General features: G+C 51.6%; 1 long non-coding RNA gene across 1 annotated transcript in view; it reads right to left on the reverse strand.

Moving 5' to 3' along the window:
- Nucleotides 1–405: 405 nt before the first annotated feature.
- LOC111824073 overlaps nucleotides 406–8,105 on the reverse strand; it is a 28,113-nt gene continuing 20,413 nt past the window's right edge. Inside the window, exon 2 of the long non-coding RNA XR_002827175.1 lies at nucleotides 406–723. This is a non-coding gene — a long non-coding RNA (uncharacterized LOC111824073). The remainder of the gene's footprint in view (nucleotides 724–8,105) is intronic.

Below are 8,105 nucleotides of genomic sequence, written 5' to 3' on the forward strand. Positions count from 1 at the left end.
ACTGGATCTCTTGAGTAGATTAGCCACTGATCCTCTGCTTAAATGGCCCCGGTGTGAACTCTCATGCTTTGGAGAACGAACTGTTGTTCTTCCAGAGGGCGGCAGGCATCATCGGAAGCGCCACGTTGCACTTCTGCGTGATCTCTGCCGATGGCACTTTGGGCTTGTTTTAGTGAGGTCATTGCAGACATCACATTCATTGTCACAGTTGTTGGGCATTGAGTTATCAGTTCTTTGAAGAAATAAATTTTGAGAAGGTGTGGAAGGAATCTGTTTCATAAAATTGTGCAATGAAGCTCACGACTAACCTCTGACTAGCAGGAGTTTTAAGTGTGCTACGAGAAATCTGTAACCAACAGTGAAACGACCAGGTAGTGAAAGAAACGTGAGCTTGCCAGACAAGGATTTCGGTGTGGATTTTTGTCTTTATTCGATGATCTTAAACAAATGACTGTGAAACATTGAAGAAAGAACCCGCCATCCTTACACCCACATCTGGGTGTCGCTGTTTACATTCCTTCGTTGAGCCTATATCCTCATAAGCTTTTTAGCAAGAATATGTGGCACACTTCCGTTTCACGGTCAAGACAGGATCAGAGGCCATGGATCCTGACAACAGATCGGTCTGTTTCATTCCGTCTTTTTCCGTGGTTACATCTACTGCCGCGTCTCGATTTATAAGCGAAACCGAGACAACCGACAAGAATGCGTTTTGTAGTTGGTCTAGGAATACAGAAAACATCGCTGTCATTTTCGGTGAAGAAAGTCAATTTTGTGCAGTTTATGTCAACATAAATAAAATGTAAATTTGTTTAATGGAAAAACAAAACAGCGAAATGAAAACGGGGGGGGGGGGGTGGTGGAGGCGGGGTGGAGAGGATAAGAGGGAGGGCGGCTGCCAAGCCCCTGGAGCCAAAAGGGAAGCTGCCTAAACTCCCTTCTTTGACAGAAAGGATGACTCCTTTATTCCCACACAACTGTGGACGACGAAAGGGGCCACATGCTAACCCTAGGAGCTCAGGGGAAGGCCTGCCTGGTGGTCTTGCAAACCGAGAGGCCTAAAGCCACCGCAGGGATGGTCTGAAGGGAGACTGTTACTAAGAGCAGTAGTGGTGGGTAGTCCCATCCTACCTAGGCCGGAGTCTTCCCAGACCAGGTCAGTGTTTACCTTAGCATCTAAGACACAACATACCTATGCCATAAAATGTCAGAGGAACTTGTAACATCCCGCCGTCCCCGCCCCGAGCCCCCCCCCGCCCCCCCACACACACACACAAGCAAATGCGCCTGGGGGCTCTGCAGGACAGACCATAAATTCCTTCATTGCTATTGTTATCACGTGTATTGTTGCCTGTTAACTATCTATCCTGCACCCACCTCAGGAAAAGAAGTAGGTGTGGCCCTGGCCGGTTTGGCTCAGTGGGTAGAGCCGAGGTCAGCCTGCGGCGGACCTTAAGGTCCCGGGTTCGATTTTGGGTACCGGGGCGCATGCCCGCCCTCACGCCCGCCCGGGTCACAGGCTCGAGCCCCACTAGGGGGCGTGCAGGAGGCGGCCGGTCCAAGATTCTCTCTCATTGATGAGGTTTCTCTCTCCCTCCCTCTCCCTTCCTCTCTGTAAAACATCAATAAAATAAATAAAAAGAAGTGTGCGTCTATCATTTCACTTTTTACTCAATCCCAGAGGTCGCCCCCCCCCCCCCCCGCCCCACTTTGGTACCTCCATCGCTCCCTCCCTCCTTCATCTATCACCAGTGGATTTCCTGTAACCCACTTATGTCTCCTCCTTGAATTGGATTGTCACGTATTAAACAAAGTGACGCCCCGGCCGGTTTTGGTCAGTGGGTAGAGCATCGGCCTGGGGACCGAAGGGGCCCTGGGTTCGATTACAGTCAAGGGCGCAGGCCCGGTTGTGGGCTCGTTCCCCAGGAGCGTGTGTGCAGGAAGCAGCGGACGGGTGATCCTCTGTCATCCTGGACGTTTCTATCGCTCTCTCCCTCTCCCTTCCTTCCTCTCAGAAATCAATAAAAATGTATTAAATAATAATTTAGAAAAAAGAATGAATAAAACAAAGTGAAAAACAGCCATTCTCTGGAGCATTGTCCAAACCCTTGCGGTTCTGCTTCCCGGCAAGTGTGGACAGTTTGACTCAAGCCAGTGATGCCAACTTACTTGGTTGTTGGTTTTTGTGGGGTGGGGTTTTTTTTGTTGTTTTTTTTTAGGAGGGTCACGTGTATGTAGACTTCAGTGAGCCAGAGACTGAACCAAAAGGGGAGAATGATGATTTTTATTTTTTAAAATGTATTTTATTTATTTTTTTTACAGAGAGGAAGGGAGAGGGATAGAGAGTTAGAAACATCGATGAGAGAGAAACATCGATCAGCTGCCTCCTGCACACTTCCTACTGGGGATGTGCCCACAACCAAGGTACATGCCCTTGACCGGAATCAAACCTGAGACCTTTTAGTCAGCAGGCAGATGCTCTATCCACTGAGCCAAACCAGTTAGGGCTCCATAAGCTAGAATATGCGGAACACTTCTGTTTCATGGTCAAGACAGGATCAGAGGCCATGGATCCTGACAACAGATCGGTCTGTTTCATTCTGTCTTTTTCCGTGGATACATCTACTGCCGCGTCTCGATTTATAAGCAAAACCGAAACAACCGACAAAGAATGCGTTTTGTAGTTTATCTAGGAAGAATACAGAAAACATAGCTGTCATTTTCGGTGAAGAAAGTTAATTTTGTACAGTTTATGTCAACATAAATGAAATGTGAATTTGTTTAAAAGAGAAACAAAGCAGCGAAATTAAAACGGGGGGGGGGGGGGCGGCGTGGAGAGGATAAGAGGGAGGTGTTGACCTATGCCATTTCGAAATGGCGGCTTGCAAGTCCCTGGAGCCAAAATGGAGGTTGCCTAAGCTCCCTTCTTTGACAGAAAGGATGACTCCTTTATTCCCACACAACTGTGGACAAAAGGGGCCACGTGCTAACCCGACGAGCTCAGGGGAAGGCCTGCCTGGCGGTCTTGCAAACTGAAAGGCCTAAATCGACCGCAGGGATGGTCTGAAGGGAGGCTGTAACTAAGAGCACTTGTGGTGGGTAGTCGCGTCCTAGGCCTGAGTCTTCCCTGACCAGGTCAGCGTTTACCTTAACTGAACCTCTGGTCCTTTTGCATCTAAGACAACACACCTCTGAAATGTCAGAGGAGCTTGTAACATTAGCCCCCCTACTCTCCCCCCCTCCCCCCACCCCCCACACAAGCAAATGCCCCTGGGCGCCCTGCAGGAAAGAGACCATAAATTCCTTCATTGTTATTGTTATCAGGTGTATTGTTGCCTGTTAACTATCTATCCTGCACCCACCTCAGGAAAAGAAGTAGGTGTGGCCCTGGCCGGTTTGGCCCAGTGGGTAGAGCCGATGTCAGCCTGTGGCGGGCCTTAAGGTCCCGGGTTCGATTCGGGGCCAGGGAGCATGCCCGCCCGGGTCACGGGCTCGAGCCCCACTATGGGGCGTGCAAGAGGCCGCCGATCCCCGATTCTCCCTCATCAATGATGTTTCTCTCTCCCTCCCTCTCTGCAATCAATAAAAATATATTTTTTTAAAAAAGAAGTATGCATCTATCATTTTGCTCTATATCCAATCCCAGAGGTGTACCCCCACTCCCCACCCCACCCCCCGTTTCCTCCCTCCCTCCCTCATCTATCACCAGTGGATTTCCTGTAACCCACGTATGTCTCCTCCTTGGATTGGATTGTCACGTATAAAACAAAGTAACGCCCCAGCCGGTTTTGGTCAGTGGGTAGAGCATCGGCCTGGAGACCGAAGGTCCCGGGTTCGATTTCAGTCAAGGGCGCAGGCCCGGTTGTGGGCTCGATCCCCAGTCAGTATCGGGTGTTTCTATCGCTCTCTCCCTCTCCCTTCCTCTCAGAAATCAATAAAAATGTATTAAATAATAATTTAGAGAAAGAATGAATAAAACACAGTGAAAAACAGCCATTCTCCGGAGCATTGTCCCAACCCCTTGCGGTTCTGCTTCCCGGCAAGTGTGGACAGTTTGGCTCAAGTAAACTCATGAAAGTTCTCTACGGGTTTGCATGTTTTTCCGTGAACACGACGTATACACCTGCTGGTTTCTGAGGGCGAGGCAACAGAATCTGTCCATGAGGTCCGCTGTGAAACGGTAGAGGCGTCTGTTCTGCTGTCAGAAGCCAGGTCACCTTAGGAAGAGTGTAGAAAACAACAACAACAAAAGACAGAAATTGGATTTACAAAGAGAAAACACACAGAAGCGAACCGAGGGATGCTCCGAGGACTGTGAGAGGGAATCTCCCCTTCTCCTCACTCATACCGCTTTTGGAAAAATGGCAATGATCCTAAGAGGTGAAGGTACTGAAGCTCTCGGAGACGCCGACCGACCGACCGACCGGCCGGGGCTACTTTACCCGTTCTTAACCCTACCCAACCAAGTCTCCCTCTCCCTGGGAGTCAAGCTTGTGTGCCCACAGCGGTAGGTAGGGGTACCCCACCGACCGACCGACAGACGGCTGTTTTAAAATCAGAACCTGTCCCCTTTCAATGAGGGCATGGGACAGGGGCAATTTTCCTGCTCAAATCGTCCCCAATTCACCTGATAGGGACTCAGAGGTTGTCTCTGTCTGTCTGTCTGTCTGTCTGTCTGCATGTCTGTCTTTTTTAAGCCAGTGATCATATGTTGGTTGTTGGTTTTTGTGGGGTTTTATTAGAAGGGTCGTGTGTATGTAGACTTCAATGAGCCACAGACTGAACTATTTTTTAAAATATTTTTTAAAATATACTTTATTTACTTTCTTTCTTTCTTTCTTTCTTTCTTTCTTTCGAGAGGGATAGAGAGTTGGAAACATCGATGAGAGAGAAACATTGATCAGCTGCCTCCTGCACACTCCCTACTGGGGATGTGCCCGCAACCAAGGTACATGCCCTTGACCGGAATTGTACCTGGGACCCTTGAGTCCCTGGGACCCTTGAGTCCGCAGGCTGACGCTCTATCCCAGTGATGGCGAACCTATGACACAACTCATTTTTTTTGGTTGATTTTTTCTTTGTTAAATGGCATTTAAATATATAAAATGAATATCAGAAATATAAGTCTTTGTTTTACCATGGTTGCAAAGATCAAAAAATTTCTATATGTGACAGGGCACCAGAGTTAAGTTAGGATTTTTCAAAATGCTGGCACGCCGATCTCAAAAGGTTCGCCATCGCTGCTCTATCCACTGAGCCAAACCGGTTAGGGCAAGAATGATGATTTTTAAAAAGGGAACATCCCGAGAGGAATCTCATCTGGAGATGGACTAAACGTATGTCTGTTTGCCAACAGTCCTTTCTCCGTGATGAACTTCCACAACAGAGCCCGAGCGACCCGATTCATGGGGGACCCGCCCCGCTCAGAATGGCCCCAAGCAGCCCCAGAGGCTGGCAGAGACGCCTCTCACTCTCAGCTCGGCTCGCTACCCATGTGTCTCCGTAGATGGGGAACCGGGCCGCGGTACCTTGAGAGTCCCCTTTTTGGGGGTACATACTCACCAACACTTGGGAGAAATTAGTCTCAGGGGGTCCCCCCATCCAAGAAAAAAAAAAGGCCAATCTTCTTTGGCAACCTAGCCCACACCACCACCACCACCACCACCACCACCACCACCACCCCCCACCCGCCACTAGAAAGGGAGAGGTTTGGCCAGTTCCTGGCACCCCTGAGTTGAATGCTACCCACCTTGCCTGCAGCTAGACCTGTTTTGGAATGTTAGGGGCCCGCCCCCATCTTTCCAGGCACTTGTGGGCACGACCAGCTTCCTGGTTATCCTTATCATTTTTTTTGGCGGGGGGGGGGGGGGGATGTAAAGTGCTTTATTGCTGAGGATCCAAGGCCAAGGCCGCTGTCTAGGGGCTAGCAGTGAAATCCCCTACCTGCGGAGGTTTTGTGAGCAGGGACGGCTGGGACTTGAGCATTTCAGCCCCATGGAAGGCATGGCAGTGTGGTTGGGGGTGAGGGGAGGTAGGTAGGAAGAGGCACAAGGTGTGCTGGGGGGAGCAGACTGTGCTTGTCTCCCCAACTCTGAGCTCAGTGCATTAACCGGCAGTCACCATGGGAGCCTGGAATGGGCCATGGTGGGAGTATTTACACCACAGAAATTACCCAGATGCTACATTCAAGGACTCTCCCTGCCCGGAGAACTGGTTTACCAGGGCACTAGGAGCATGCCGCACCTCCTGAGCTGGTTCTGAGTCCACCGCAAGCCTGGCTGCTGTGACAAGCTGCCACTCCCCCATGTGGGGCAGTGCCATCTCCCAGGACCTGGACAGAACACAGGTGGGCTGGACAAAGGGGACCTGACCTGGGGATCCCATCCCTGCCTGGATCCTGCCCTGGCTCGGCCGCCTCAGCCTGTCTGTCCACTGAGAGCTTCAGCCCCGGACTGAAGTGGTGTCCGCCGAAAGGCAGCTCGGAGCTGAGGATAAAAGCCTTTTGCTCAGTGGCCCCCAGCAGGCAAGAGGGCCACGTGTAGCCAGCCACTCAGAGGTAATGAGGGCTTGGTCACCCAGGGCTGACCAAGGGCAGCTGTGGGGGCTGAGAGGAAAGGACTGGCCTCGGGAGCGGGGGTCTGAGTGATTCACCGCAGGTCCTGGGAACCAGGCTGTGTGGAGAGTGGAGAGCCGGGCGCACACCTGTGTGCAGAACCAGGGCAGGAGAGCCCAGCTCCCAGATGGGGCAGGGAAATGACCGGCCAGGGTGGAACGTGAGCACCTCTTAGCAGGCAGGAGGGTCGCCCCCACAGACACAGATTTCGCTGGGCCCACAGGGACCTTGGGGCTCAAATACACTCACAGGAAGCAACTAAGCTTTCCCCCTGCCTGCGTGATTCCCCTCTCCCCCGCCCCTCCCCGCCCCAGGCCCAGAGCCTCAGAAGCCCCTGACCTGAGGGCTGAGAGGAAGGGAGCTGGGGTGGGGGATGGGGAGTAGGGGGTGGGGTATGGAGCAAGCGGGAGGGGAGGAGGTCAGGGCGATTCATTCCAATGGATCTCACTCTAGGGCTTCATTCAAATGCAGAAAGCTCTCCCGTGACCTCAGGGCCTCGGACCTCCCTCGCCTCGGGCTTCTCCAAGCTCACCAACTTCAGGGAGGGAGGCTGTTTGAGAAACCGGCCCCGCCTGTCCGGGTGGGAAAGAGTGCCCTCTATCGGCCAACCCAGGAACCAGCCCTCACCCGTTTGGGGAGGGGGTTGGGGAGCGAGAGGGAGGGGTTTGAGGGGCGTGAGTCCAGGGTCCAAGGCGAAGGTCAACAGTAGATGTCCAAGGCGAAGGTCAACAGTAGATCTCGGCGTCTTAGATCCCCTAGGAGGAGAGACATAGGTGGGAGTGGAGCGATGAGGGTCGCAGGAGGCCTGGTGAGGGATGATTTGACTCAATAACCCGGTTTTGATCATCCATCCCTCCACCCCCATCCCCCACCACACACACCGTTCCAAGTGTGCCACTCACGACAGACACCCTTTTATCATTCATCTTTAACTTCCCCGTGGATGGATGGATGGATGGATGGTATAGATGTGTGAACATCAAAAAAGATTCACATCTGTGGAGAATGTCTGTGAGTTCATTTGAGGCAATTGCCAGGAAGCAGATTCTCAACATATTGGGATAACACTCTAGAATGGTCTGTGTGTGTGTGTGTGTGTGTGTGTGTGTGTGTGTGTGTGTGTTGTATACATGTCAAGCAAAAGAGGAGATGTGTAAGTGTGATTGGTGATAGATGAGGGAGGCCAGAGAAGGCAAAGCGGGGGGGGGGGGGGGTCGGGGGGGCAAGAAACTCTGGGATGGATAAAAATTAAAATAAAATGACAGACCGGACACCTACTTCTTCCTAACTTAGGTTGGCTAGGATAGGTACAGTCAGCATATACTCATAAAAATGGAGGGATTTAAAAGGGAAAATACAACCTAAGCGGTTTGGTTCAAGGAGAAAAAAGCGTCCGGCCTGCAGAATAAAGGTTCCCAGGGTCGAATCTGGTCAGGGCCATTGCACGGGTGCGGGATGAATCGGATACTCCAAAGCCCCCCCCCCCCCTTCT

This window comes from Myotis lucifugus, unplaced genomic scaffold, assembly GCF_000147115.1.
Source record: "Myotis lucifugus unplaced genomic scaffold, Myoluc2.0 scaffold_877, whole genome shotgun sequence".
NCBI lineage: Eukaryota > Metazoa > Chordata > Mammalia > Chiroptera > Vespertilionidae > Myotis > Myotis lucifugus.